Raw genomic sequence first — 26672 nt, 5'->3', positions numbered from 1 at the left:
CACGCCCTCATACGAGGACCAGAATACACTGATTCACGTTGAGAACGAAAGAAACTAGGTCCCTTGAGTCTGGCGCCTTAGACCGCTCCGCCATCCTGGCGTGGTCACTTCTAATTTGGACGTTTTATAAATTACATCTCTTCCAGTTAATTTCATAAAACATATCGTGTCAGAAGTGGGATTCGAACCCACGCCCTCATACGAGGACCAGAATACACAGATTCACGTCGTGAACGAAAGAAACTAAGCCCCTTGAGTGTAGCGCCTTAGACCGCTCGGCCATCCTGACGTTGATTCATTTTCTTTGGACGTTTTATAAATTACATCTTTTCCAGTTAAATTTATAAAACATATCGTGTCAGAATTGGGATTTGAATCCACGCCCTCATTCGAGGACCAGAACACACAGATCCACATCGGGAAGGAATGAAACTAAGCCTTTCGAGTCTGGCGCATTAGACCACTCGGCCATCCTGACATGGTTTTATCTAGTTATTACGTTTTCACTTACATCTCTTCCAGTTATTTTCTTAAAACATATCGTATCAGAAGTGGCATTCGAACCCACGCCCTCATACAAGGACCAGAATACACTGATTCATGTTGAGAACGAAAGAAACTAGGTCCCTTGAGTCTGGCGCCTTAGACCGCTCCGCCATCCTGGCGTGGTCACTTCTAATTTGGACGTTTTATAAATTACATCTCTTCCAGTTAATTTCATAAAACATATCGTGTCAGAAGTGGGATTCGAACCCACGCCCTCATACTAGGACCATAATACACAGATTCACGTCGTGAACGAAAGAAACTAAGCCCCTTGAGTGTAGCGACTTAGACCGCTCGGCCACCCTGACTTGGATTCATTCAATTGGGATGTTTTATTAATTACATCTCTTCCAGTTAATTTCATAAAACATATCGTGTCAGAAGTGGGATTCGAACCCACGCCCTCTTAAGAGGACCAGAATACACAGATTCACGTTGTGAACGAAGGAAACTGAGCCCCTTGAGTCTGGCGCCTTAGACCGCTCCGCCATCCTGACTTGGATTCATTCAATTGGGACGTTTTATGAATTACATCTCTTCCAGTTAATTTCATAAAACATATCGTGTCAGAAGTGGTATTCGAACCCACGCCCTCATACGAGGACCAGAATACACTGATTCACGTTGAGAACGAAAGAAACTAGGTCCCTTGAGTCTGGCGCCTTAGACCGCTCCGCCATCCTGGCGTGGTCACTTCTAATTTGGACGTTTTATAAATTACATCTCTTCCAGTTAATTTCATAAAACATATCGTGTCAGAAGTGGGATTCGAACCCACGCCCTCATACGAGGACCAGAATACACAGATTCACGTCGTGAACGAAAGAAACTAAGCCCCTTGAGTGTAGCGCCTTAGACCGCTCGGCCACCCTGACTTGGATTCATTCAATTGGGATGTTTTATTAATTACATCTCTTCCAGTTAATTTCATAAAACATATCGTGTCAGAAGTGGGATTCGAACCCACGCCCTCATACGAGGACCATAATACACAGATTCACGTCGTGAACGAAAGAAACTAAGCCCCTTGAGTGTAGCGCCTTAGACCGCTCGGCCACCCTGACTTGGATTCATTCAATTGGGATGTTTTATTAATTACATCTCTTCCAGTTAATTTCATAAAACATATCGTGTCAGAAGTGGGATTCGAACCCACGCCCTCTTACGAGGACCAGAATACACAGATTCACGTTGTGAACGAAGGAAACTGAGCCCCTTGAGTCTGGCGCCTTAGACCGCTCCGCCATCCTGACTTGGATTCATTCAATTGGGACGTTTTATGAATTACATCTCTTCCAGTTAATTTCATAAAACATATCGTTTCAGAAGTGGTATTCGAACCCACGCCCTCATACGAGGACCAGAATACACTGATTCACGTTGAGAACGAAAGAAACTAGGTCCCTTGAGTCTGGCGCCTTAGACCGCTCCGCCATCCTGGCGTGGTCACTTCTAATTTGGACGTTTTATAAATTACATCTCTTCCAGTTAATTTCATAAAACATATCGTGTCAGAAGTGGGATTCGAACCCACGCCCTCATACGAGGACCAGAATACACAGATTCACGTCGTGAACGAAAGAAACTAAGCCCCTTGAGTGTAGCGCCTTAGACCGCTCGGCCATCCTGACGTTGATTCATTTTCTTTGGACGTTTTATAAATTACATCTTTTCCAGTTAAATTTATAAAACATATCGTGTCAGAATTGGGATTTGAATCCACGCCCTCATTCGAGGACCAGAACACACAGATCCACATCGGGAAGGAATGAAACTAAGCCTTTCGAGTCTGGCGCATTAGACCACTCGGCCATCCTGACATGGTTTTATCTAGTTATTACGTTTTCACTTACATCTCTTCCAGTTATTTTCTTAAAACATATCGTATCAGAAGTGGCATTCGAACCCACGCCCTCATACAAGGACCAGAATACACAGATTCACGTCGTGAACGAAAGAAACTAAGCCCCTTGAGTCTAGCGCCTTAGACCGCTCGGCCATCCTGAAGTGGTCTCTTGTAATTTGGACGTTTAATTAATTACATCTCTTCCAGTTAATTTCTTAAAAAATATCGTGTCAGAAGTGGGATTCGAACCCACGCCCTCATACGAGGACCAGAATACACTGATTCATGTTGAGAACGAAAGAAACTAGGTCCCTTGAGTCTGGCGCCTTAGACCGCTCCGCCATCCTGGCGTGGTCACTTCTAATTTGGACGTTTTATAAATTACATCTCTTCCAGTTAATTTCATAAAACATATCGTGTCAGAAGTGGGATTCGAACCCACGCCCTCATACTAGGACCATAATACACAGATTCACGTCGTGAACGAAAGAAACTAAGCCCCTTGAGTGTAGCGACTTAGACCGCTCGGCCACCCTGACTTGGATTCATTCAATTGGGATGTTTTATTAATTACATCTCTTCCAGTTAATTTCATAAAACATATCGTGTCAGAAGTGGGATTCGAACCCACGCCCTCTTAAGAGGACCAGAATACACAGATTCACGTTGTGAACGAAGGAAACTGAGCCCCTTGAGTCTGGCGCCTTAGACCGCTCCGCCATCCTGACTTGGATTCATTCAATTGGGACGTTTTATGAATTACATCTCTTCCAGTTAATTTCATAAAACATATCGTGTCAGAAGTGGTATTCGAACCCACGCCCTCATACGAGGACCAGAATACACTGATTCACGTTGAGAACGAAAGAAACTAGGTCCCTTGAGTCTGGCGCCTTAGACCGCTCCGCCATCCTGGCGTGGTCACTTCTAATTTGGACGTTTTATAAATTACATCTCTTCCAGTTAATTTCATAAAACATATCGTGTCAGAAGTGGGATTCGAACCCACGCCCTCATACGAGGACCAGAATACACAGATTCACGTCGTGAACGAAAGAAACTAAGCCCCTTGAGTGTAGCGTCTTAGACCGCTCGGCCATCCTGACGTTGATTCATTTTCTTTGGACGTTTTATAAATTACATCTTTTCCAGTTAAATTTATAAAACATATCGTGTCAGAATTGGGATTTGAATCCACGCCCTCATTCGAGGACCAGAACACACAGATCCACATCGGGAAGGAATGAAACTAAGTCTTTCGAGTCTGGCGCATTAGACCACTCGGCCATCCTGACATGGTTTTATCTAGTTATTACGTTTTCACTTACATCTCTTCCAGTTATTTTCTTAAAACATATCGTATCAGAAGTGGCATTCAAACCCACGCCCTCATACAAGGACCAGAATACACAGATTCACGTCGTGAAAAAAAGAAACTAAGCCCCTTGAGTCTAGCGCCTTAGACCGCTCGGCCATCCTGACGTGGTCTTTTGTAATTTGGACGTTTAATTAATTACATCTCTTCCAGTTAATTTCTTAAAACATATCGTGTCAGAAGTGGGATTCGAACCCACGCCCTCATACGAGGACCAGAATACACAGATTCACGTTGTGAACGAAGGAAACTGAGCCCCTTGAGTCTGGCGCCTTAGACCGCTCGGTCATCCTGACTTGGATTCGTTCAATTGGGACGTTTTATAAATTACATCTCTTCCAGTTAATTTCATAAAACATATCGTGTCAGAAGTGGGATTCGAACCAACGCCCTCATACGAGGACCAGGAATACACAGATTCACGTTGTGAACGAAAGAAACTAAGCCCCTTGAGTCTGGCGCCTTAGACCGCTCGGCCATCCTGACATGGATTCTTTCAATTGGGATGTTTTATAAATTACATCTCTTCCAGTTAATTTCATAAAACATATCGTGTCAGAAGTGGGATTCGAACCCACGCCCTCATACGAGGACCAGTATACACAGATTCACGTTGTGAACGAAAGAAACTACGCCACTTGAGTCTTGCGCCTTAGACCGCTCCGCCATCCTGGCGTGGTCACTTCTAATTTGGACGTTTTATAAATTACATCTCTTCCAGTTAATTTCATAAAACATATCGTGTCAGAAGTGGGATTCGAACCCACGCCCTCATACGAGGACCAGAATACACAGATTCACGTTGTGAACGAAGGAAACTGAGCCCCTTGAGTCTGGCGCCTTAGACCGCTCGGTCATCCTGACTTGGATTCGTTCAATTGGGACGTTTTATAAATTACATCTCTTCCAGTTAATTTCATAAAACATATCGTGTCAGAAGTGGGATTCGAACCCACGCCCTCATACGAGGACCAGAATACACAGATTCACGTTGTGAACGAAGGAAACTGAGCCCCTTGAGTCTGGCGCCTTAGACCGCTCCGCCATCCTGACTTGGATTCATTCAATTGGGACGTTTTATAAATTACATCTCTTCCAGTTAATTTCATAAAACATATCGTGTCAGAAGTGGGATTCGAACCAACGCCCTCATACGAGGACCAGGAATACACAGATTCACGTTGTGAACGAAAGAAACTAAGCCCCTTGAGTCTGGCGCCTTAGACCGCTCGGCCATCCTGACATGGATTCTTTCAATTGGGATGTTTTATAAATTACATCTCTTCCAGTTAATTTCATAAAACATATCGTGTCAGAAGTGGGATTCGAACCCACGCCCTCATACGAGGACCAGTATACACAGATTCACGTTGTGAACGAAAGAAACTACGCCACTTGAGTCTTGCGCCTTAGACCGCTCCGCCATCCTGGCGTGGTCACTTCTAATTTGGACGTTTTATAAATTACATCTCTTCCAGTTAATTTCATAAAACATATCGTGTCAGAAGTGGGATTCGAACCCACGCCCTCATACGAGGACCAGAATACACAGATTCACGTTGTGAACAAAGGAAACTGAGCCCCTTGAGTCTGGCGCCTTAGACCGCTCCGCCATCCTGACGTGGTCACTTCTAATTTGGACGTTTTATAAATTACATCTCTTCCAGTTAATTTCATAAAACATATCGTGTCAGAAATGGGATTCGAACCAACGCCCTCATACGAGGACCAGAATACACAGATTCACGTCGTGAACGAAAGACACTAAGCCCCTTGAGTGTAGCGCCTTAGACCGCTAGGCCATCCTAACGTTGATTCATTTTCTTTGGACGTTTTATAAATTACATCTTTTCCAGTTAAATTTATAAAAAATATCGTGTCAGAATTGGGATTTGAATCCACGCCCTCATTCGAGGACCAGAACACACAGATCCACATCGGGAAGGAATGAAACTAAGCCTTTCGAGTCTGGCGCATTAGACCACTCGGCCATCCTGACATGGTTTTATCTAGTTATTACGTTTTCACTTACATCTCTTCCAGTTATTTTCTTAAAACATATCGTATCAGAAGTGGCATTCGAACCCACGCCCTCATACAAGGACAAGAATACACAGATTCACGTCGTGAACGAAAGAAACTAAGCCCCTTGAGTCTAGCGCCTTAGACCGCTCGGCCATCCTGACGTGGTCTCTTGTAATTTGGACGTTTAATTAATTACATCTCTTCCAGTTAATTTCTTAAAACATATCGTGTCAGAAGTGGGATTCAAACCCACGCCCTCATACGAGGACCAGAATACACAGATTCACGTTGTGAACAAAGGAAACTGAGCCCCTTGAGTCTGGCGCCTTAGACCGCTCCGCCATCCTGACGTGGTCACTTCTAATTTGGACGTTTTATAAATTACATCTCTTCCAGTTAATTTCATAAAACATATCGTGTCAGAAGTGGGATTCGAATCCACGCCCTCATACGAGGACCATAATACAAAGATTCACGTCGTGAACGAAGGAAACTAAGCCCCTTGAGTGTAGCGCCTTAGACCGCTCGGCCACCCTGACTTGGATTCATTCAATTGGGATGTTTTATTAATTACATCTCTTCCAGTTAATTTCATAAAACATATCGTGTCAGAAGTGGGATTCGAACCCACGCCCTCTTACGAGGACCAGAATACACAGATTCACGTTGTGAACGAAAGAAACTAAGCCCCTTGAGTGTAGCGCCTTAGACCGCTCCGCCATCCTGACTTGGATTCATTCAATTGGGACGTTTTATGAATTACATCTCTTCCAGTTAATTTCATAAAACATATCGTGTCAGAAGTGGTATTCGAACCCACGCCCTCATACGAGGACCAGAATACACTGACTCACGTTGAGAACGAAAGAAACTAGGTCCCTTGAGTCTGGCGCCTTAGACCGCTCCGCCATCCTGGCGTGGTCACTTCTAATTTGGACGTTTTATAAATTACATCTCTTCCAGCTAATTTCATAAAACATATCGTGTTAGAAGTCGGATTCGAACCCACGCCCTCATACGAGGACCAGAATACACAGATTCACGTCGTGAACGAAAGAAACTAAGCCCCTTGAGTGTAGCGCCTTAGACCGCTCGGCCATCCTGACGTTGATTCATTTTCTTTGGACGTTTTATAAATTACATCTTTTCCAGTTAAATTTATAAAACATATCGTGTCAGAATTGGGATTTGAATCCACGCCCTCATTCGAGGACCAGAACACACAGATCCACATCGGGAAGGAATGAAACTAAGCCTTTCGAGTCTGGCGCATTAGACCACTCGGCCATACTGACATGGTTTTATCTAGTTATTACGTTTTCACTTACATCTCTTCCAGTTATTTTCTTAAAACATATCGTATCAGAAGTGGCATTCGAACCCACGCCCTCATACAAGGACCAGAATACACAGATTCACGTCGTGAACGAAAGAAACTAAGCCCCTTGAGTCTAGCGCCTTAGACCGCTCGGCCATCCTGACGTGGTCTCTTGTAATTTGGACGTTTAATTAATTACATCTCTTCCAGTTAATTTCTTAAAACATATCGTGTCAGAAGTGGGATTCGAACCCACGCCCTCATACGAGGACCAGAATACACAGATTCACGTTGTGAACGAAGGAAACTGAGCCCCTTGAGTCTGGCGCCTTAGACCGCTCCGCCTTCCTGACTTGGATTCATTCAATTGGGACGTTTTATGAATTACATCTCTTCCAGTTAATTTCATAAAACATATCGTGTCAGAAGTGGTATTCGAACCCACGCCCTCATACGAGGACCAGAATACACTGACTCACGTTGAGAACGAAAGAAACTAGGTCCCTTTAGTCTGGCGCCTTAGACCGCTCCGCCATCCTGACGTGGTCACTTCTAATTTGGACGTTTTATAAATTACATCTCTTCCAGTTAATTTCATAAAACATATCGTGTCAGAAATGGGATTCGAACCAACGCCCTCATACGAGGACCAGAATACACAGATTCACGTCGTGAACGAAAGACACTAAGCCCCTTGAGTGTAGCGCCTTAGACCGCTAGGCCATCCTAACGTTGATTCATTTTCTTTGGACGTTTTATAAATTACATCTTTTCCAGTTAAATTTATAAAACATATCGTGTCAGAATTGGGATTTGAATCCACGCCCTCATTCGAGGACCAGAACACACAGATCCACATCGGGAAGGAATGAAACTAAGCCTTTCGAGTCTGGCGCATTAGACCACTCGGCCATCCTGACATGGTTTTATCTAGTTATTACGTTTTCACTTACATCTCTTCCAGTTATTTTCTTAAAACATATCGTATCAGAAGTGGCATTCGAACCCACGCCCTCATACAAGGACAAGAATACACAGATTCACGTCGTGAACGAAAGAAACTAAGCCCCTTGAGTCTAGCGCCTTAGACCGCTCGGCCATCCTGACGTGGTCTCTTGTAATTTGGACGTTTAATTAATTACATCTCTTCCAGTTAATTTCTTAAAACATATCGTGTCAGAAGTGGGATTCAAACCCACGCCCTCATACGAGGACCAGAATACACAGATTCACGTTGTGAACAAAGGAAACTGAGCCCCTTGAGTCTGGCGCCTTAGACCGCTCCGCCATCCTGACGTGGTCACTTCTAATTTGGACGTTTTATAAATTACATCTCTTCCAGTTAATTTCATAAAACATATCGTGTCAGAAGTGGGATTCGAATCCACGCCCTCATACGAGGACCATAATACAAAGATTCACGTCGTGAACGAAAGAAACTAAGCCCCTTGAGTGTAGCGCCTTAGACCGCTCGGCCACCCTGACTTGGATTCATTCAATTGGGATGTTTTATTAATTACATCTCTTCCAGTTAATTTCATAAAACATATCGTGTCAGAAGTGGGATTCGAACCCACGCCCTCTTACGAGGACCAGAATACACAGATTCACGTTGTGAACGAAAGAAACTAAGCCCCTTGAGTGTAGCGCCTTAGACCGCTCCGCCATCCTGACTTGGATTCATTCAATTGGGACGTTTTATGAATTACATCTCTTCCAGTTAATTTCATAAAACATATCGTGTCAGAAGTGGTATTCGAACCCACGCCCTCATACGAGGACCAGAATACACTGACTCACGTTGAGAACGAAAGAAACTAGGTCCCTTGAGTCTGGCGCCTTAGACCGCTCCGCCATCCTGGCGTGGTCACTTCTAATTTGGACGTTTTATAAATTACATCTCTTCCAGTTAATTTCATAAAACATATCGTGTTAGAAGTCGGATTCGAACCCACGCCCTCATACGAGGACCAGAATACACAGATTCACGTCGTGAACGAAAGAAACTAAGCCCCTTGAGTGTAGCAGGGTTGGCACGCTGGTATCCTTTCCGGTTTTATCCACCTGGATTAAACCGGTTTAAACCACGATGAAAAATCCAGTGGATTTTTCAAAACATATAATAAAAGAGTACAGCGCAGGCACCATAAAGTGAGATGGAAGGAAACGTTTGACCCACATGTCTTTACCTCTTTATTTCATCGAAATGGTCGATTCCCATATGTTGTGGGTTAGTTTGACGCGCCCTCCTCTCACTGCCCACCCGAAACTCGTGAGACTGAGTTGAATTTTTCGCAACGCTATATTGTTGGGTCGGACCGCGCATTTAGAAAAATCTTTATCAGACCCTGCCCTATTGAAGATCACAAAAAGCCTACCCGGGCCCGACCCTAGCTGCCCTATTGAAGATCACAAAAAAGCCTACCCGGACCCAACCCTGCCCTAGTGAAGATAATAAAAATGTCTACCCGGGTAGACGGAATGCTAACCCTACCCGACCCGACCAGCAAAACATTTTAAGTAATTTTCTCACCCAACCCGACCTAGGATTTTCCGACCCGATATGGGTCGGGTTGGATAGAAAAAACCTGATTAAATCAGGGGCCCTACTCATCTCTAAGGGAAATGTCTATTGTTTTATCAAATGTTCAATAAAAATGATTCTCAATTAGACGGCCTAGCAGAAGACAACTAGCGCGCTAAATGTAACAAGAAGTGCTAAAATTAAGCACTAGATAGTAGTTTAAAAAAAGGGAGATAAATCCAATAAAATCCGGTTTAAACCAGCAAAAAACCATACCAGTGGCTTTTTCAAGAAAAATCCGGATTTTTGCCAACCCTGGAGTGTAGCGCCTTAGACCGCTCGGCCATCCTGACGTTGATTCATTTTCTTTGGACGTTTTATAAATTACATCTTTTCCAGTTAAATTTATAAAACATATCGTGTCAGAATTGGGATTTGAATCCACGCCCTCATTCGAGGACCAGAACACACAGATCCACATCGGGAAGGAATGAAACTAAGCCTTTCGAGTCTGGCGCATTAGACCACTCGGCCATACTGACATGGTTTTATCTAGTTATTACGTTTTCACTTACATCTCTTCCAGTTATTTTCTTAAAACATATCGTATCAGAAGTGGCATTCGAACCCACGCCCTCATACAAGGACCAGAATACACAGATTCACGTCGTGAACGAAAGAAACTAAGCCCCTTGAGTCTAGCGCCTTAGACCGCTCGGCCATCCTGACGTGGTCTCTTGTAATTTGGACGTTTAATTAATTACATCTCTTCCAGTTAATTTCTTAAAACATATCGTGTCAGAAGTGGGATTCGAACCCACGCCCTCATACGAGGACCAGAATACACAGATTCACGTTGTGAACGAAGGAAACTGAGCCCATTGAGTATGGCGCCTTAGACCGCTCCGCCTTCCTGACTTGGATTCATTCATTGGGACGTTTTATGAATTACATCTCTTCCAGTTAATTTCATAAAACATATCGTGTCAGAAGTGGTATTCGAACCCACGCCCTCATACGAGGACCAGAATACACTGACTCACGTTGAGAACGAAAGAAACTAGGTCCCTTGAGTCTGGCGCCTTAGACCGCTCCGCCATCCTGGCGTGGTCACTTCTAATTTGGACGTTTTATAAATTACATCTCTTCCAGTTAATTTCATAAAACATATCGTGTTAGAAGTGGGATTCGAACCCACGCCCTCATACGAGGACCAGAATACACAGATTCACGTCGTGAACGAAAGAAACTAAGCCCCTTGAGTGTAGCGCCTTAGACCGCTCGGCCATCCTGACGTTGATTCATTTTCTTTGGACGTTTTATAAATTACATCTTTTCCAGTTAAATTTATAAAACATATCGTGTCAGAATTGGGATTTGAATCCACGCCCTCATTCGAGGACCAGAACACACAGATCCACATCGGGAAGGAATGAAACTAAGCCTTTCGAGTCTGGCGCATTAGACCACTCGGCCATACTGACATGGTTTTATCTAGTTATTACGTTTTCACTTACATCTCTTCCAGTTATTTTCTTAAAACATATCGTATCAGAAGTGGCATTCGAACCCACGCCCTCATACAAGGACCAGAATACACAGATTCACGTCGTGAACGAAAGAAACTAAGCCCCTTGAGTCTAGCGCCTTAGACCGCTCGGCCATCCTGACGTGGTCTCTTGTAATTTGCACGTTTAATTAATTACATCTCTTCCAGTTAATTTCTTAAAACATATCGTGTCAGAAGTGGGATTCGAACCCACGCCCTCATACGAGGACCAGAATACACAGATTCACGTTGTGAACGAAGGAAACTGAGCCCCTTGAGTCTGGCGCCTTAGACCGCTCCGCCATCCTGACTTGGATTCATTCAATTGGGACGTTTTATGAATTACATCTCTTCCAGTTAATTTCATAAAACATATCGTGTCAGAAGTGGTATTCGAACCCACGCCCTCATACGAGGACCAGAATACACTGATTCACGTTGAGAACGAAAGAAACTAGGTCCCTTGAGTCTGGCGCCTTAGACCGCTCCGCCATCCTGGCGTGGTCACTTCTAATTTGGACGTTTTATAAATTACATCTCTTCCAGTTAATTTCATAAAGCATATCGTGTCAGAAGTGGGATTCGAACCCACGCCCTCATACGAGGACCAGAATACACAGATTCACGTTGTGAACAAAGGAAACTGAGCCCCTTGAGTCTGGCGCCTTAGACCGCTCCGATATCCTGACGTGGTCACTTCTAATTTGGACGTTTTATAAATTACATCTCTTCCAGTTAATTTCATAAAACATATCGTGTCAGAAGTGGGATTCGAATCCACGCCCTCATTCGAGGACCAGAACACACAGATCCACATCGGGAAGGAATGAAACTAAGCCTTTCGAGTCTGGCGCATTAGACCACTCGGCCATCCTGACATGGTTTTATCTAGTTATTACGTTTTCACTTACATCTCTTCCAGTTATTTTCTTAAAACATATCGTATCAGAAGTGGCATTCGAACCCACGCCCTCATACAAGGACCAGAATACACAGATTCACGTCGTGAACGAAAGAAACTAAGCCCCTTGAGTCTAGCGCCTTAGACCGCTCGGCCATCCTGACGTGGTCTCTTGTAATTTGGACGTTTAATTAATTACATCTCTTCCAGTTAATTTCTTAAAACATCGTGTCAGAAGTGGGATTCGAACCCACGCCCTCATACGAGGACCAGAATACACAGATTCACGTTGTGAACAACGGAAACTGAGCCCCTTGAGTCTGGCGCCTTAGACCGCTCCGCCATCCTGACGTGGTCACTTCTAATTTGGACGTTTTATAAATTACATCTCTTCCAGTTAATTTCATAAAACATATCGTGTCAGAAGTGGGATTCGAACCCACGCCCTCATACGAGGACCATAATACACAGATTCACGTCGTGAACGAAAGAAACTAAGCCCCTTGAGTGTAGCGCCTTAGACCGCTCGGCCACCCTGACTTGGATTCATTCAATTGGGATGTTTTATTAATTACATCTCTTCCAGTTAATTTCATAAAACATATCGTGTCAGAAGTGGGATTCGAACCCACGCCCTCTTACGAGGACCAGAATACACAGATTCACGTTGTGAACGAAAGAAACTAAGCCCCTTGAGTGTAGCGCCTTAGACCGCTCCGCCATCCTGACTTGGATTCATTCAATTGGGACGTTTTACGAATTACATCTCTTCCAGTTAATTTCATAAAACATATCGTGTCAGAAGTGGTATTCGAACCCACGCCCTCATACGAGGACCAGAATACACTGACTCACGTTGAGAACGAAAGAAACTAGGTCCCTTGAGTCTGGCGCCTTAGACCGCTCCGCCATCCTGGCGTGGTCACTTCTAATTTGGACGTTTTATAAATTACATCTCTTCCAGTTAATTTCATAAAACATATCGTGTTAGAAGTGGGATTCGAACCCACGCCCTCATACGAGGACCAGAATACACAGATTCACGACGTGAACGAAAGAAACTAAGCCCCTTGAGTGTAGCGCCTTAGACCGCTCGGCCATCCTGACGTTGATTCATTTTCTTTGGACGTTTTATAAATTACATCTTTTCCAGTTAAATTTATAAAACATATCGTGTCAGAATTGGGATTTGAATCCACGCCCTCATTCGAGGACCAGAACACACAGATCCACATCGGGAAGGAATGAAACTAAGCCTTTCGAGTCTGGTTCATTAGACCACTCGGCCATACTGACATGGTTTTATCTAGTTATTACGTTTTCACTTACATCTCTTCTAGTTATTTTCTTAAAACATATCGTATCAGAAGTGGCATTCGAACCCACGCCCTCATACAAGGACCAGAATACACAGATTCACGTCGTGAACGAAAGAAACTAAGCCCCTTGAGTCTAGCGCCTTAGACCGCTCGGCCATCCTGACGTGGTCTCTTGTAATTTGGACGTTTAATTAATTACATCTCTTCCAGTTAATTTCTTAAAACATATCGTGTCAGAAGTGGGATTCGAACCCACGCCCTCATACGAGGACCAGAATACAAAGATTCACGTTGTGAACGAAGGAAACTGAGCCCCTTGAGTCTGGCGCCTTAGACCGCTCCGCCATCCTGACTTGGATTCAGTCAATTGGGACGTTTTATGAATTACATCTCTTCCAGTTAATTTCATAAAACATATCGTGTCAGAAGTGGTATTCGAACCCACGCCCTCATACGAGGACCAGAATACACTGATTCACGTTGAGAACGAAAGAAACTAGGTCCCTTGAGTCTGGCGCCTTAGACCGCTCCGCCATCCTGGCGTGGTCACTTCTAATTTGGACGTTTTATAAATTACATCTCTTCCAGTTAATTTCATAAAGCATATCGTGTCAGAAGTGGGATTCGAACCCACGCCCTCATACGAGGACCAGAATACACAGATTCACGTTGTGAACAAAGGAAACTGAGCCCCTTGAGTCTGGCGCCTTAGACCGCTCCGCCATCCTGACGTGGTCACTTCTAATTTGGACGTTTTATAAATTACATCTCTTCCAGTTAATTTCATAAAACATATCGTGTCAGAAGTGGGATTCGAATCCACGCCCTCATTCGAGGACCAGAACACACAGATCCACATCGGGAAGGAATGAAACTAAGCCTTTCGAGTCTGGCGCATTAGACCACTCGGCCATCCTGACATGGTTTTATCTAGTTATTACGTTTTCACTTACATCTCTTCCAGTTATTTTCTTAAAACATATCGTATCAGAATTGGCATTCGAACCCACGCCCTCATACAAGGACCAGAATACACAGATTCACGTCGTGAACGAAAGAAACTAAGCCCCTTGAGTCTAGCGCCTTAGACCGCTCGGCCATCCTGACGTGGTCTCTTGTAATTTGGACGTTTAATTAATTACATCTCTTCCAGTTAATTTCTTAAAACATATCGTGTCGGAAGTGGGATTCGAACCCACGCCCTCATACGAGGACCATAATACACAGATTCACGTCGTGAACGAAAGAAACTAAGCCCCTTGAGTGTAGCGCCTTAGACCGCTCGGCCACCCTGACTTGGATTCATTCAATTGGGATGTTTTATTAATTACATCTCTTCCAGTTAATTTCATAAAACATATCGTGTCAGAAGTGGGATTCGAACCCACGCCCTCTTACGAGGACCAGAATACACAGATTCACGTTATGAACGAAAGAAACTAAGCCCCTTGAGTGTAGCGCCTTAGACCGCTCGGTCATCCTGACTTGGATTCGTTTAATTGGGACGTTTTATAAATTACATCTCTTCCAGTTAATTTCACAAAACATATCGTGTCAGAAGTGGGATTCGAACCCACGCCCTCATACGAGGACCAGAATACACAGATTCACGTTGTGAACGAAGGAAACTGAGCCCCTTGAGTCTGGCGCCTTAGACCGCTCCGCCATCCTGACTTGGATTCATTCAATTGGGACGTTTTATAAATTACATCTCTTCCAGTTAATTTCATAAAACATATCGTGTCAGAAGTGGGATTCGAACCCACGCCCTCATACGAGGACCAGAAAACACAGATTCACGTTGTGAACAAAGGAAACTGAGCCCCTTGAGTCTGGCGCCTTAGACCGCTCGGCCATCCTGACATGGATTCTATCAATTGGGGCGTTTTATAAATTACATCTCTTCCAGTTAATTTCATAAAACATATCGTGTCAGAAGTGGGATTCGAACCCACGCCCTCATACGAGGACCAGGAATACACAGATTCACGTTGTGAACGAAAGAAACTAAGCCCCTTGAGTCTGGCGCCTTAGACCGCTCGGCCATCCTGACATGGATTCTTTCAATTGGGATGTTTTATAAATTACATCTCTTCCAGTTAATTTCATAAAACATATCGTGTCAGAAGTGGGATTCGAACCCACGCCCTCATACGAGGACCAGTATACACAGATTCACGTTGTGAACGAAAGAAACTACGCCACTTGAGTCTTGCGCCTTAGACCGCTCCGCCATCCTGGCGTGGTCACTTCTAATTTGGACGTTTTATAAATTACATCTCTTCCAGTTAATTTCATAAAACATATCGTGTCAGAAGTGGGATTCGAACCCACGCCCTCATACGAGGACCAGAATACACAGATTCACGTTGTGAACAAAGGAAACTGAGCCCCTTGAGTCTGGCGCCTTAGACCGCTCGGCCACCCTGACTTGGATTCATTCAATTGGGACGTTTTATGAATTACATCTCTTCCAGTTAATTTCATAAAACATATCGTGTCAGAAGTGGTATTCGAACCCACGCCCTCATACGAGGACCAGAATACACTGATTCACGTTGAGAACGAAAGAAACTAGGTCCCTTGAGTCTGGCGCCTTAGACCGCTCCGCCATCCTGGCGTGGTCACTTCTAATTTGGACGTTTTATAAATTACATCTCTTCCAGTTAATTTCATAAAGCATATCGTGTCAGAAGTGGGATTCGAACCCACGCCCTCATACGAGGACCAGAATACACAGATTCACGTTGTGAACAAAGGAAACTGAGCCCCTTGAGTCTGGCGCCTTAGACCGCTCCGCCATCCTGACGTGGTCACTTCTAATTTGGACGTTTTATAAATTACATCTCTTCCAGTTAATTTCATAAAACATATCGTGTCAGAAGTGGGATTCGAACCCACGCCCTCATACGAGGACCAGGAATACACAGATTCACGTTGTGAACGAAAGAAACTAAGCCCCTTGAGTCTGGCGCCTTAGACCGCTCGGCCATCCTGACATGGATTCATTCAATTGGGACGTTTTATAAATTACATCTATTCTAGTTAATTTCATAAAACATATCGTGTCAGAAGTGGGATTCGAACCCACGCCCTCACACGAGGACCAGAATAGACAGATTCACGTTGTTAACGAAGGAAACTGAGCCCCTTGAGTCTGGCGCCTTAGACCGCTAGGCCATCCTGACTTGGATTCATTCAATTCGGACGTTTTATAAATTACATCTCTTCCAGTTAATTTCATAAAACATATCGTGTCAGAAGTGGGATTCGAACCCACGCCCTCATACGAGGACCAGAAAACACAGATTCACGTTGTGAACGAAGGAAACTGAGCCCCTTAAGTCTGGCGCCTTAGACCGCTCGGCCACCCTGACTTGGATTCATTCAATTGGGACGTTTTATGAATTACATCTCTTCCAGTTAATTTCATAAAACATATCGTGTCAGAAGTGGTATTCGAACCCACGCCCTCATACGAGGACCAGAATACACTGATTCACGTTGAGAACGAAAGAAACTAGGTCCCTTGAGTCTGGCGCCTTAGACCGCTCCGCTATCCTGGCGTGGTCACTTCTAATTTGGACGTTTAATTAATTATGTCTCTTCCAGTTAAATTCTTAAAACATATCGTGTCAGAAGTGGGATTCGAACCCAGGCCCTCATACGAGGACCAGAATACACAAATTCACGTTGTGAACGAAGGAAACTGAGCCCCTTGAGTCTGGCGCCTTAGACCGCTCGGCCACCCTAACTTGGATTCATTCAATTGGGACGTTGTATAAATTACATCTCTTCCAGTTAATTTCATAAAACATATCGTGTCAGAAGTGGGATTCGAACCCAGGCCCTCATACGAGGACCAGAATACACAGATTCACGTTGTGAACGAAGGAAACTGAGCCCCTTCAGTCTGGCGCCTTAGACCGCTCGGCCACCCCGACTTGGCTTCATTCAATTGGGACGTTTTATAAATTACATCTGTTCCAGTTAATTTCATAAAACATATCGTGTCAGAAGTGGGATTTGAACCCAGGCCCTCATACGAGGACCAGAATACACAGATTCACGTTGTGAACGAAGGAAACTGAGCCCCTTGGGTCTGGCGCCTTAGACCGCTCGGCCACCCTGACTTGGATTCATTCAATTGGGACGTTTTATAAATTACATCTCTTCCAGTTAATTTCATAAAACCTATCGTGTCAGAAGTGGGATTCGAACCCACGCCCTCATACGAGAACCAGAATACACAGATTCACGTTGCGAACGATGGAAACTGAGTGCCTTGAGTCTGGCGCCTTAGACCGCTCGGCCACCCCGACTAGGATTCATTCTATTGGGACGTTTTATAAATTACATCTCTTCCAGTTAATTTCATAAAACATATCGTGTCAGAAGTGGGATTCGCACCCAGGCTCTCATACGAGGACCAGAATACACAGTTTCACGTTGTGAACGAAGGAAACTTAGCCCCTTGAGTCTGGCGCCTTAGACCGCTCGGCCACCCTAACTTGGATTCATTCAATTGGGATGTTTTATAAATTACATCTCTTCCAGTTAATTTCATAAAACATATCGTGTCAGAAGTGGGATTCGAACCCACGCCCTCATACGAGGAGCAGAATACACAGATTCACGTTAAGAACGAAGGAAACTTAGCCCCTTTAGTCTGGCGCCTTAGACCGCTCGGCCACCCCGACTTGGATTCATTCAATTGGGATGTTTTATAAATTACATCTCTTCCAGTTAATTTCATAAAACATATCGTGTCAGCAGTGGGATTCGGACCCAGGCCCTCATACGAGGACCAGAATGCACAGATTCACGTTGTGAACGAAGGAAACTGAGCCATTTGAGTCTGGCGCCTTAGACCGCTCGGCCACCCTGACTTGGATTCATTCAATTGGGACGTTTTATAAATTACATCTCTTCCAGTTAATTTCATAAAACATATCGTGTCAGAAGTGGGATTCGAACCCAGGCCCTCATACGACGACCAGAATACACAGATTGACGTTGTGAACGAAGGAAACTGAGCCCCTTGAGTCTGGCGCTTTAGACCGCTCGGCCACCCTGACTTGGATTCATTCAATTGGGACGTTTTATAAATTACATCTGTTCCAGTTAATTTCATAAAACATATCGTGTCAGAAGTGGGATTCGAACCCAGGCCCTCATACGAGGACCAGAATACACAGATTCACGTTGTGAACGAAGGAAACTGAGCCCCTTGAGTCTGGCGCCTTAGACCGCTGGGCCACCCTGACTTGGATTCATTCAATTGGGACGTTTTATAAATTACATCTCTTCCAGTTAATTTCATAAAACATATCGTGTCAGAAGTGGGATTCGAACCCAGGCCCTCATACGAGGACCAGAATGCACAGATTCACGTTGTGAACGAAGGAAACTGAGCCCCTTCAGTCTGGCGCCTTAGACCGCTCGGCCACCCCGACTTGGCTTCATTCAATTGGGACGTTTTATAAATTACATCTGTTCCAGTTAATTTCATAAAACATATCGTGTCAGAAGTGGGATTCGAACCCAGGCCCTCATACGAGGACCAGAATACACAGATTCACGTTGTGAACGAAGGAAACTGAGCCCCTTGGGTCTGGCGCCTTAGACCGCTCGGCCACCCTGACTTGGATTCATTCAATTGGGACGTTTTATAAATTACATCTCTTCCAGTTAATTTCATAAAACATATCGTGTCAGAAGTGGGATTCGAACCCAGGCCCTCATACGAGGACCAGAATGCACAGATTCACCTTGTGAACGAAGGAAACTGAGCCCCTTGGGTCTGGCGCCTTAGACCGCTCGGCCACCCTGACTTGGATTCATTCAATTGGGACGTTTTATAAATTACATCTCTTCCAGTTAATTTCATAAAACATATCGTGTCAGAAGTGGGATTCGAACCCAGGCCCTCATACGAGGACCAGAATACACAGATTCACGTTGTGAACGAAGGAAACTGAGCCCCTTGAGTCTGGCGCCTTAGACCGCTGGGCCACCCTGACTTGGATTCATTCAATTGGGACGTTTTATAAATTACATCTCTTCCAGTTAATTTCATAAAACATATCGCGTCAGAAGTGGGATTCGAACCCAGGCCCTCATACGAGGACCAGAATGCACAGATTCACGTTGTGAACGAAGGAAACTGAGCCCCTTGAGTCTGGCGCCTTAGACCGCTGGGCCACCCTGACTTGGATTCATTCAATTGGGACGTTTTATAAATTACATCTCTTCCAGTTAATTTCATAAAACATATCGTGTCAGAAGTGGGATTCGAACCCAGACCCTCATACGAGGACCAGAATGCACAGATTCACGTTGTGAACGAAGGAAACTGAGCCCCTTCAGTCTGGCGCCTTAGACCGCTCGGCCACCCCGACTTGGCTTCATTCAATTGGGACGTTTTATAAATTACATCTGTTCCAGTTAATTTCATAAAACATATCGTGTCAGAAGTGGGATTCGAACCCAGGCCCTCATACGAGGACCAGAATACACAGATTCACGTTGTGAACGAAGGAAACTGAGCCCCTTGGGTCTGGCGCCTTAGACCGCTCAGCCACCCTGACTTGGATTCATTCAATTGGGACGTTTTATAAATTACATCTCTTCCAGTTAATTTCATAAAACATATCGTGTCAGAAGTGGGATTCGAACCCAGGCCCTCATACGAGGACCAGAATGCACAGATTCACGTTGTGAACGAAGGAAACTGAGCCCCTTCAGTCTGGCGCCTTAGACCGCTCGGCCACCCCGACTTGGCTTCATTCAATTGGGACGTTTTATAAATTACATCTGTTCCAGTTAATTTCATAAAACATATCGTGTCAGAAGTGGGATTCGAACCCAGGCCCTCATACGAGGACCAGAATACACAGATTCACGTTGTGAACGAAGGAAACTGAGCCCCTTGGGTCTGGCGCCTTAGACCGCTCGGCCACCCTGACTTGGATTCATTCAATTGGGACGTTTTATAAATTACATCTCTTCCAGTTAATTTCATAAAACATATCGTGTCAGAAGTGGGATTCGAACCCAGGCCCTCATACGAGGACCAGAATGCACAGATTCACGTTGTGAACGAAGGAAACTGAGCCCCTTCAGTCTGGCGCCTTAGACCGCTCGGCCACCCCGACTTGGCTTCATTCAATTGGGACGTTTTATAAATTACATCTGTTCCAGTTAATTTCATAAAACATATCGTGTCAGAAGTGGGATTCGAACCCAGGCCCTCATACGAGGACCAGAATACACAGATTCACGTTGTGAAAGAAGGAAACTGAGCCCCTTGGGTCTGGCGCCTTAGACCGCTCGGCCACCCTGACTTGGATTCATTCAATTGGGACGTTTTATAAATTACATCTCTTCCAGTTAATTTCATAAAACATATCGCGTCAGAAGTGGGATTCGAACCCAGGCCCTCAAACGAGGACCAGAATGCACAGATTCACGTTGTGAACGAAGGAAACTGAGCCCCTTGAGTTTTGCGCCTTAGACCACTGGGCCACCCTGACTTGGATTCATTCAATTGGGACGTTTTATAAATTACATCTCTTCCAGTTAATTTCATAAAACATATCGTGTCAGAAGTGGGATTCGAACCCAGGCCCTCATACGAGGACCAGAATGCACAGATTCACGTTGTGAACGAAGGAAACTGAGCCCCTTCAGTCTGGCGCCTTAGACCGCTCGGCCACCCCGACTTGGCTTCATTCAATTGGGACGTTTTATAAATTACATCTGTTCCAGTTAATTTCATAAAACATATCGTGTCAGAAGTGGGATTCGAACCCAGGCCCTCATACGAGGACCAGAATACACAGATTCACGTTGTGAACGAAGGAAACTGAGCCCCTTGGGTCTGGCGCCTTAGACCGCTCGGCCACCCTGACTTGGATTCATTCAATTGGGACGTTTTATAAATTACATCTCTTTCAGTTAATTTCATAAAACATATCGTGTCAGAAGTGGGATTCGAACCCAGGCCCTCATACGAGGACCAGAATGCACAGATTCACGTTGTGAACGAAGGAAACTGAGCCCCTTCAGTCTGGCGCCTTAGACCGCTCGGCCACCCCGACTTGGCTTCATTCAATTGGGACGTTTTATAAATTACATCTGTTCCAGTTAATTTCATAAAACATATCGTGTCAGAAGTGGGATTCGAACCCAGGCCCTCATACGAGGACCAGAATACACAGATTCACGTTGTGAACGAAGGAAACTGAGCCCCTTGGGTCTGGCGCCTTAGACCGCTCGGCCACCCTGACTTGGATTCATTCAATTGGGACGTTTTATAAATTACATCTCTTCCAGTTAATTTCATAAAACATATCGTGTCAGAAGTGGGATTCGAACCCAGGCCCTCATACGAGGACCAGAATGCACAGATTCACCTTGTGAACGAAGGAAACTGAGCCCCTTGGGTCTGGCGCCTTAGACCGCTCGGCCACCCTGACTTGGATTCATTCAATTGGGACGTTTTATAAATTACATCTCTTCCAGTTAATTTCATAAAACATATCGTGTCAGAAGTGGGATTCGAACCCAGGCCCTCATACGAGGACCAGAATACACAGATTCACGTTGTGAACGAAGGAAACTGAGCCCCTTGAGTCTGGCGCCTTAGACCGCTGGGCCACCCTGACTTGGATTCATTCAATTGGGACGTTTTATAAATTACATCTCTTCCAGTTAATTTCATAAAACATATCGCGTCAGAAGTGGGATTCGAACCCAGGCCCTCAAACGAGGACCAGAATGCACAGATTCACGTTGTGAACGAAGGAAACTGAGCCCCTTGAGTCTGGCGCCTTAGACCACTGGGCCACCCTGACTTGGATTCATTCAATTGGGACGTTTTATAAATTACATCTCTTCCAGTTAATTTCATAAAACATATCGTGTCAGAAGTGGGATTCGAACCCAGGCCCTCATACGAGGACCAGAATGCACAGATTCACGTTGTGAACGAAGGAAACTGAGCCCCTTCAGTCTGGCGCCTTAGACCGCTCGGCCACCCCGACTTGGCTTCATTCAATTGGGACGTTTTATAAATTACATCTGTTCCAGTTAATTTCATAAAACATATCGTGTCAGAAGTGGGATTCGAACCCAGGCCCTCATACGAGGACCAGAATACACAGATTCACGTTGTGAACGAAGGAAACTGAGCCCCTTGGGTCTGGCGCCTTAGACCGCTCGGCCACCCTGACTTGGATTCATTCAATTGGGACGTTTTATAAATTACATCTCTTCCAGTTAATTTCATAAAACATATCGTGTCAGAAGTGGGATTCGAACCCGGCCCTCATACGAGGACCAGAATGCACAGATTCACGTTGTGAACGAAGGAAACTGAGCAATTTGAGTCTAGCGCCTTACACCGCTCGGCCACCCTGACTTGGATTCTTTCAATTGGGACGTTTTATAAATTACATCTATTCTAGTTAATTTCATAAAACATATCGTGTCAGTAGTGTGATTCGAACCCACGCTCTCATTCGAGGACCAGAATACACAGATTCACGTTGCGAACGATGGAAACTGAGTGCCTTGAGTCTGCAGCCTTAGACCGCTCGGCCACCCCGACTAGGATTCATTCTATTGGGACGTTTTATAAATTACATCTCTTCCAGTTAATTTCATAAAACATATCGTGTCAGAAGAGGGATTCGCACCCAGGCTCTCATACGAGGACCAGAATACACAGTTTCACGTTGTGAACGAATTAAACTTAGCCCCTTGAGTCTGGCGCCTTAGACCGCTCGGCCACCCTAACTTGGATTCATTCAATTGGGATGTTTTATAAATTACATCTCTTCCAGTTAATTTCATAAAACATATCGTGTCAGAAGTGGGATTCGAACCCACGCCCTCATACGAGGAGCAGAATACACAGATTCACGTTAAGAACGAAGGAAACTTAGCCCCTTGAGTCTGGCGCCTTAGACCGCTCGGCCACCCCGACTTGGATTCATTCAATTGGGATGTTTTATAAATTACATCTCTTCCAGTTAATTTCATAAAACATATCGTGTCAGCAGTGGGATTCGGACCCAGGCCCTCATACGAGGACCAGAATGCACAGATTCACGTTGTGAACGAAGGAAACTGAGCCATTTGAGTCTGGCGCCTTAGACCGCTCGGCCACCCTGACTTGGATTCATTCAATTGGGACGTTTTATAAATTACATCTGTTCCAGTTAATTTCATAAAACATATCGTGTCAGAAGTGGGATTCGAACCCAGGCCCTCATACGAGGACCAGTATACACAGATTCACGTTGTGAACGAAGGAAACTGAGCCCCTTGAGTCTGGCGCCTTAGACCGCTGGGCCACCCTGACTTGGATTCATTCAATTGGGACGTTTTATAAATTACATCTCTTCCAGTTAATTTCATAAAACATATCGTGTCAGAAGTGGGATTCGAACCCAGGCCCTCATACTAGGACCATAATGCACAGATTCACGTTGTGAACGAAGGAATTTGAGCCCCTTCAGTCTGGCGCCTTAGACCGCTCGGCCACCCCGACTTCGCTTCATTCAATTGGGACGTTTTATAAATTACATCTGTTCCAGTTAATTTCATAAAACATATCGTGTCAGAAGTGGGATTCGAACCCAGGCCCTCATACGAGGACCAGAATACACAGATTCACGTTGTGAACGAAGGAAACTGAGCCATTTGAGTCTGGCGCCTTACACCGCTCGGCCACCCTGACTTGGATTCATTCAATTGGGATGTTTTATAAATTACATCTCTTCCAGTTAATTTCATAAAACATATCGGGTCTGAAGTGGGATTCGAACCCACGCCCTCATACGAGGAGCAGAATACACAGATTCACGTTAAGAACGAAGGAAACTTAGCCCCTTGAGTCTGGCGCCTTAGACCGCTCGGCCACCCCGACTTGGATTCATTCAATTGGGATGTTTTATAAATTACATCTCTTCCAGTTAATTTCATAAAACATATCGTGTCAGAAGTATGATACGAACCCAGGCCCTCATACGAGGACCAGAATACACAGATTCACGTTGTGAACGAAGGAAACTGAGCCCCTTGAGTCTGGCGCCTTAGACCGCTCGGCCACCCCGACTTGGATTCATTCAATTGGGATGTTTTATAAAATACATCTCTTCCTGTTAATTTCATAAAACATATCGTGTCAGCAGTGGGATTCGGACCCAGGCCCTCATACGAGGACCAGAATGCACAGATTCACGTTGTGAACGAAGGAAACTGAGCCATTTGAGTCTGGCGCCTTAGACCGCTCGGCCACCCTGACTTGGATTCATTCAATTGGGACGTTTTATAAATTACATCTCTTCCAGTTAATTTCATAAAACATATCGTGTCAGAAGTGGGATACGAACCCAGGCCCTCACACGAGGACCAGAATACACAGATTCACGTTGTGAACGAAGGAAACTGAGCCCCTTGAGTCTGGCGCCTTAGACCGCTCGGCCACCCCGACTTGGATTCATTCAATTGGGATGTTTTATAAATTACATCTCTTCCAGTTAATTTCATAAAACATATCGTGTCAGAAGTGGGATTCGGAGCCAGGCCCTCATACGAGGACCAGAATACACAGATTCACGTTGTGAACGAAGGAAACTGAGCCCCTTGAGTCTGGCGCCTTAGACCGCTCGGCCACCCTGACTTGGATTCATTCAATTGGGACGTTTTATAAATTACATCTGTTCCAGTTAATTTCATAAAACATATCGTGTCAGAAGTGGGATTCGAACCCAGGCCCTCATACGAGGACCAGTATACACAGATTCACGTTGTGAACGAAGGAAACTGAGCCCCTTGAGTCTGGCGCCTTAGACCGCTGGGCCACCCTGACTTGGATTCATTCAATTGGGACGTTTTATAAATTACATCTCTTCCAGTTAATTTCATAAAACATATCGCGTCAGAAGTGGGATTCGAACCCAGGCCCTCAAACGAGGACCAGAATGCACAGATTCACGTTGTGAACGAAGGAAACTGAGCCCCTTGAGTCTGGCGCCTTAGACCACTGGGCCACCCTGACTTGGATTCATTCAATTGGGACGTTTTATAAATTACATCTCTTCCAGTTAATTTCATAAAACATATCGTGTCAGAAGTGGGATTCGAACCCAGGCCCTCATACGAGGACCAGAATGCACAGATTCACGTTGTGAACGAAGGAAACTGAGCCCCTTCAGTCTGGCGCCTTAGACCGCTCGGCCACCCCGACTTGGCTTCATTCAATTGGGACGTTTTATAAATTACATCTGTTCCAGTTAATTTCATAAAACATATCGTGTCAGAAGTGGGATTCGAACCCAGGCCCTCATACGAGGACCAGAATACACAGATTCACGTTGTGAACGAAGGAAACTGAGCCCCTTGGGTCTGGCGCCTTAGACCGCTCGGCCACCCTGACTTGGATTCATTCAATTGGGACGTTTTATAAATTACATCTCTTCCAGTTAATTTCATAAAACATATCGTGTCAGAAGTGGGATTCGAACCCAGGCCCTCATACGAGGACCAGAATGCACAGATTCACGTTGTGAACGAAGGAAACTGAGCCCCTTCAGTCTGGCGCCTTAGACCGCTCGGCCACCCCGACTTGGCTTCATTCAATTGGGACGTTTTATAAATTACATCTGTTCCAGTTAATTTCATAAAACATATCGTGTCAGAAGTGGGATTCGAACCCAGGCCCTCATACGAGGACCAGAATACACAGATTCACGTTGTGAACGAAGGAAACTGAGCCCCTTGGGTCTGGCGCCTTAGACCGCTCGGCCACCCTGACTTGGATTCATTCAATTGGGACGTTTTATAAATTACATCTCTTCCAGTTAATTTCATAAAACATATCGTGTCAGAAGTGGGATTCGAACCCAGGCCCTCATACGAGGACCAGAATGCACAGATTCACCTTGTGAACGAAGGAAACTGAGCCCCTTGGGTCTGGCGCCTTAGACCGCTCGGCCACCCTGACTTGGATTCATTCAATTGGGACGTTTTATAAATTACATCTCTTCCAGTTAATTTCATAAAACATATCGTGTCAGAAGTGGGATTCGAACCCAGGCCCTCATACGAGGACCAGAATACACAGATTCACGTTGTGAACGAAGGAAACTGAGCCCCTTGAGTCTGGCGCCTTAGACCGCTGGGCCACCCTGACTTGGATTCATTCAATTGGGACGTTTTATAAATTACATCTCTTCCAGTTAATTTCATAAAACATAT

The 26672-nt window shown here is 44.9% G+C and overlaps 7 non-coding genes across 7 annotated transcripts; all 7 read right to left on the bottom strand.

Annotated features, from left to right (window-relative positions):
* Window positions 1-11939: 11939 nt before the first annotated feature.
* On the bottom strand, window positions 11940-12061 carry TRNAS-CGA (transfer RNA serine (anticodon CGA)). The gene is made up of 2 exons: window positions 12024-12061; window positions 11940-11985 (listed from the first exon to the last, which is right to left on the bottom strand). It is a non-coding gene; the product is annotated as a tRNA-Ser (tRNA).
* A 2140-nt stretch (window positions 12062-14201) lies between these two features.
* Window positions 14202-14323, bottom strand: TRNAS-CGA (transfer RNA serine (anticodon CGA)). The gene is made up of 2 exons: window positions 14286-14323; window positions 14202-14247 (listed from the first exon to the last, which is right to left on the bottom strand). It is a non-coding gene; the product is annotated as a tRNA-Ser (tRNA).
* Window positions 14324-15144: 821 nt separating this feature from the next.
* TRNAL-CAA (transfer RNA leucine (anticodon CAA)) lies at window positions 15145-15266 on the bottom strand. Its single transcript has 2 exons — window positions 15229-15266; window positions 15145-15190 (listed from the first exon to the last, which is right to left on the bottom strand). It is a non-coding gene; the product is annotated as a tRNA-Leu (tRNA).
* A 446-nt stretch (window positions 15267-15712) lies between these two features.
* Window positions 15713-15834, bottom strand: TRNAL-CAA (transfer RNA leucine (anticodon CAA)). Its single transcript has 2 exons — window positions 15797-15834; window positions 15713-15758 (listed from the first exon to the last, which is right to left on the bottom strand). It is a non-coding gene; the product is annotated as a tRNA-Leu (tRNA).
* A 635-nt stretch (window positions 15835-16469) lies between these two features.
* On the bottom strand, window positions 16470-16591 carry TRNAL-CAA (transfer RNA leucine (anticodon CAA)). Its single transcript has 2 exons — window positions 16554-16591; window positions 16470-16515 (listed from the first exon to the last, which is right to left on the bottom strand). It is a non-coding gene; the product is annotated as a tRNA-Leu (tRNA).
* Window positions 16592-17603: 1012 nt separating this feature from the next.
* Window positions 17604-17725, bottom strand: TRNAL-CAA (transfer RNA leucine (anticodon CAA)). The gene is made up of 2 exons: window positions 17688-17725; window positions 17604-17649 (listed from the first exon to the last, which is right to left on the bottom strand). It is a non-coding gene; the product is annotated as a tRNA-Leu (tRNA).
* Window positions 17726-17981: 256 nt separating this feature from the next.
* On the bottom strand, window positions 17982-18103 carry TRNAF-AAA (transfer RNA phenylalanine (anticodon AAA)). Its single transcript has 2 exons — window positions 18066-18103; window positions 17982-18027 (listed from the first exon to the last, which is right to left on the bottom strand). It is a non-coding gene; the product is annotated as a tRNA-Phe (tRNA).
* Between the last annotated feature and the right edge of the window lie 8569 nt (window positions 18104-26672).

Source organism: Phalangium opilio, unplaced genomic scaffold (assembly GCF_054372755.1).
Source record: "Phalangium opilio isolate 3A_F unplaced genomic scaffold, DU_Popi_V2 ptg000061l_1, whole genome shotgun sequence".
NCBI lineage: Eukaryota > Metazoa > Arthropoda > Arachnida > Opiliones > Phalangiidae > Phalangium > Phalangium opilio.
The sequence above is the reverse complement of the archived record's forward strand: the minus strand, read 5'-3'. Positions and strand labels throughout refer to the sequence as shown.